This window comes from Sprattus sprattus (genome assembly GCF_963457725.1).
Source record: "Sprattus sprattus genome assembly, chromosome: 20".
Lineage (NCBI taxonomy): Eukaryota > Metazoa > Chordata > Actinopteri > Clupeiformes > Clupeidae > Sprattus > Sprattus sprattus.
Genome location: NC_137918.1, coordinates 23,203,354 through 23,208,353, shown reverse-complemented (window position 1 = coordinate 23,208,353; position 5,000 = coordinate 23,203,354). Strand labels below are relative to the sequence as shown.

Sequence of the window (5,000 nt, the reverse complement as noted above, 5' to 3'; positions counted from 1 at the left end):
AAGACGGTCGCTGCCCGGTTCATCTGTCTGTGTGTGTGTGTGTCTGTCTGTCTGATCTCTCTGTCTGTGTGTCTGTTTGTCCTCTGTGTCCTCTTGTGTGATGTGTCTCCATCAACATGTGTGGCGGTGGAAATGCATCATCTGTGCTATGTTGCCCCACAGACATGTCAGGGGCCTCCTCACAAACATGCTAAGTCAGGTGCACCATCTGTATGTGTGTGTGTGTGTGTGTGTGTGTGTGTGTCTGTGTGTGTGTGTGTGTGAGTGTGTGTGTGTGTGTGTGTGTGAGTGTGTGTGTGTGTGTGTGTGTGTGTGTGTGTGTGTGTGTGTGTGTGTGTGTGTGTGTGTGTGTGTGTGTGTGTGTGTGTGTGTGTGTGTGTGTGTGTAATTCCCCCATCCACGTGCCTGTGGATGCGGGCCGCTTCAGTAATCAGATCTCCAAAAGAGTACCTTGACTTTCCTATTAGATTCCCATCGTTCGTTTCTCCCGTCTCTGCCTGCTAGCTCTGAGTTGTTGGAGCCCTGGCAGCAATGTGATTATCTGCAGCTCTTGTAGTGACGGGGTGGGGGTGGGGTGGTGGGGGTGGTGGGGGGGGGGTTAAATCGGTGCACGCGTGTCACGTCTCCTTTCTGACAGGCCCCCGAGTGTAAACACCCAGCCTGCCTCCACACCCTTCCCAGCATGCCACTCTCTCTCTCGGTCGCTCTCTGTCCAAACCACACAAACACACACACACACACACACACACACACACACACACACACACACACACACACACACATACACACACACACACACACACCTACACACACATGCTCTCTCCTATGCCCCTAGGGGGATTCCACTCTAGCTGTGGTGAAGTGTGTGTGTGTGTGTGTGTGTGTGTGTGTGTGTGTGTGTGTGGAGTGATACCTTTCGCACAAGTCAGCCAGTTGTTTTTCCTGCCTTGCCAGCCACAGCAAGACTCCCTAGGCCATCCCACAGGTCTCAGACTGAAGTGGGTTAGTGCTTGTTGAGATGAACTGTTGGAAACAGCCAGTTATACAGCCGCTGAGAAGAGCAAATAAGCAAGGCCAGTCTTCACATCATACATACACACACACACACTCAGCACAAATTTCCCCTCATAAGGCCAATACGAGCTGATGACGCAGCTCCGCGGAATGAAGAAGTGATGCCGCGACACCACCAGTGTGATTAAACTTGTGCTTTGTTAGCAATGTGTGTGCGTGCGTTTGGTCATGAGGCGTGTGTTTGTGAGTAGTATGAAGTTTGGGGAGTAGTCTGTGTGTGTGTGTGTGGTTGTGTAAGATGGTGTCACTCATGCTTTGGGCTGGGAATTTGCCGGTCACATGCCGGTGAATGAGTAATTGACGTTTTGAGCAAGGCAAGCCTTAGACATGTAAGGGCATATCCCTGCTTGGCCCTGCCAAGAACTCAAGGCAGACAGGAACCGCCTGTGTTTCCCCTGCTCTTGACACACATACAAACTTACGCTAATAGCTGCCTGCAACAGCCACACTCACACCATTGCGAATGACAATACCGTGGAAATGTCCGAGGTGTGGTTATCGGTAAAGCCATTCCACAATCACCTGACTGTCACGTCCTGTTGCTTGCTAATGTCACCACTGTTTTCCCCCTTGCTGCTGTGCTGTTGCAAGAATGGCTTGAGCAGAAGTGATGTACATTCTCTTTCTCTCTCTCTCTCTCTCTCTCTCTCTCTCTTTCTCTCATTTCTCGGTATTTCTATTTCTCTGTACATGGATTGTGCTGACTAACTGCCCTGCTCTTGTGGCGTGAAGTTGACCTTTTAGATTTAGTTTTAGATTTATACCCTGGGCCCTAAATTCATTGACGAGCAACTGGCAACGAGCAAAGAAGAAACGAGCAATGAGCAAATTCCACCCTGCCAATTTAATACCATGAGCAAAATCCTAAACGCAAATATGGGGTGGGTCAGTGCAATGCCCCCACACGGCACATGATCGCTTTAGTTCATGCCAGACGGACTTTGCTTGTTGCTTTGCAAGTTGCCCGTATAACATCGTGTTATTGGTTCGACTGATTTAGTAGGCAACTGTGTTTGCCAGCGAGTTTAACAAACTTTTACACTATGGGTTTGACAAAATGCACGGGACTTTTTCCTGACAACAACCGGTTTATCTTGAGAAATTATATGATCATCCAAACTTTAAAAATTGAGGTCCTCCGAAGTTAAATTTCAAAGTTGAACAGATACGAGGTTTCGGCCCACCACCTTTTATTGAAACGAGAGCCTCCAGTCTCAGGTCCGTCCAGCTCCCCTCCTGAGCGGAGAGACCCAGCCCTATATGTTAGGGGCTTATAATGTCTTCTTTTCCTCTCCGGATGTTTTTTTTTCTTCCTCTGAAAAAAAAAAGAGACGTTTGTTCTTGTTCTAGCCTGTGGCCTCCAATTACACCGTGTTTTTATAGTGTCAACAACAGCCTGGTGTAGTTTTCAGGTGGTGGCAGCTTCTTATGCCAAGTCGGAGCATGCTAGTCGGCACGGGGTTTGTTTTTCTCCACGTCCATGGGCTTCTGTGAAGTGAGTTTTGAATGAAATGGTAGAGACTTGAAGAAGTGCTAATGAAAAGCGGGTCTTTTGGGGAAGGGAGACTGCTCTGCTATTTACTCCTTTCTTGTTTACGAGGCGCTTTGCGAGTGTTTGATTTGTTGACTCTTTCATATTCCACTCATGCTGACTGATCTCCCTGGCATACAAGAGTCATACAGGCAGCTCTCCTCAGTCTGGCCACCCCCCAACCAGTTTATTACACAGGCATGCTCACATAGAACCAGACTTAATCTTACTCAATTCCAGTATATGCTCTCCCCCCCCTCCCTCTCCCTCCCTCTTTCTTTCTCCTTCTCTCTCTCCCCCTCTCCCTCCCTCTCTTTCTCTCTCTCTTTTTTTCTCTTTCTCTCTCTCTCCCTCCCTATACCTCTCCCTCTCTCTCTCTTTCTTTCTCTCTCTCTCCCTCTCTCTCTATACCTTCCCCTCTCCCTCTCCCTCCCTCTCTCTCTCTCTTTCTTTCTCTGTCTCTCTCTGTCTCTCTCTCCCTCTCTCTCTCTCTCCCTCTCTCTCTCTCTCTCGCTCTCTCTCACCCCAGACGCTGCACCAGAAGAGCCATTCTTATTTTAGTCTCCTGTGACTCACTCACTGTTTGTTTGATCACGTGTTTAGAGGGACAATGGTTAGTTCATACCATCAAGCTGTTGACCTGTGTCAGAGCTGGTCTGTGGAGTCTGCGTACGTGTGTGTGTGTGTGTGTGTGTGTGTGTGTTCACCACAGATTCACGTGGGATTGTATCATGCCTGAATCTTCTGTTTCTGTTTGTACCTGGCATGTAATAGATACTTAGTAAAAGATAGAGTTTTGCCCTCACACATTGTCCCCATCTCATCTCTATCTCTGCCTCCATCTCTCTCCCTCTGTGTCTGTCTCCTGGCTAGCAGTGAGGCTGTGCGGAGAGGGCGTGTCTGCTGTCATGTGTGTGTGTGTGAAGGTCATGCGTCTGGGCTGAGCCACGCGCTGCTCACCTGTTGCTGCTCTTGGCGCCAGCCACCCTCTGCCCGCGCTGATTAAGGCTCATCTAAGGTTCAGGCTCAGGCTCAGGCTCAGGCTCAGGCTCATGTAAGGCTCAGGCTCAGGCTCATGTAAGGTTCAGGCTCAGGCTCAGGCTCAGGCTCAGGCTCAGGCTCAGGCTCAGGCTCAGGCTCAGGCTCAGGCTCAGGCTCAGGCTCAGGCTCATGCTCAGGCTCATGTAAGGCTCAGGCTCAGGCTCAGGCTCATGTAAGGCTCAGGCTCATGTAAGGCTCAGGCTCAGGCTCAGGCTCAGGCTCAGGCTCAGGCTCAGGCTCAGGCTCAGGCTCATGTAAGGCTCAGGCTCAGGCTCAGGCTCAGGCTCAGGCTCATGTATGGCTCAGGCTCAGGCTCAGGCTCAGGCTCATGTAAGGCTCATGTAAGGCTCAGGCTCAGGCTCAGGCTCAGGCTCATGTAAGGCTCAGGCTCAGGCTCAGGCTCAGGCTCAGGCTCAGGCTCAGGCTCATGTAAGGCTCAGGCTCAGGCCGCCCCCCTTGACTGGGAGGAGATGAGGAGATGAGGAGATGAGGAGATGAGGCCTTGTCCTTTCCTCACTGGTTTCTCCTGCACTGTTCCTCTTACATCTGTTTCACTATCATTTCTGGTTGGTTGTGTCACTTCGGAGAACTAGCGTGATTGAGAAAACCATGTCCGTCATTGCTGCCCGTCATTTCTTCACATCATTCTCTCTCTCTCTCTCTCTCTCTCTCTCTCGCTTGTTTGCTCTTTCTCTCTGTCCTGTCTTATGACTCATCCTTGTAGTTTTCTCCTTCCTGTTTCACCTCTCGGTCGGTTTAGTTTTTTTCCAGAGCACCTGTTTACAAGAAGGCGGGAGAATGCATGGGGCCTTGGCTCACGTTGTGCCGGGGCCACTCCACTCCCCATGCTTAGCCTCAATTGACTGCAGATTAGCAACTTGTATTTATAGCTCAGCACACATTGTGCTCTGGTGTTGTTTTTTTTCTCTGTAGAAATACTTTTGCCTTTTTGGAGATAGAGAAAGCAGATGACGATACTGACACAGAGCCTCTTGTACTAGTTCTGCGTACGTGTGTTTTGCCAATCAGCCTGGCTAGGGGCTGAAGCAGTTTCTTGCCAGCCTATGTCTGAGTATGGTCCTGGGGCTGAAAAAGAATGCAGACACTGGAGACGTTTGGTGTACCGTGTAGCTGCTAGAGGGTCAAGGTGTGTGTGTGTGTGTGTGTGTGTGTCTGTGTGTGTGTGTGTGTGTGTGTGTGTGTGTGTGTGTGTGTGTGTGTGTGTGTGTGTGTGTGCGTGTGTGTGTGTGTGTTTGCGTGCGTGCGTATTATAAGAGCTTGAGAGTGTGGGCCCCCCGGGTGATGAATGAACTGTTGGGTGCAGGGTAAGGGGCATGATAATCTTTCACTTGTC

At 50.1% G+C, this 5,000-nt stretch overlaps 1 protein-coding gene across 1 annotated transcript in view; it reads left to right on the top strand.

Annotated features, from left to right (window-relative positions):
- mxd4 (MAX dimerization protein 4) overlaps positions 1 to 5,000 on the top strand; it is a 42,939-nt gene that overhangs the window by 7,545 nt on the left and 30,394 nt on the right. The gene's annotated exons all lie outside the window — the stretch shown is intronic.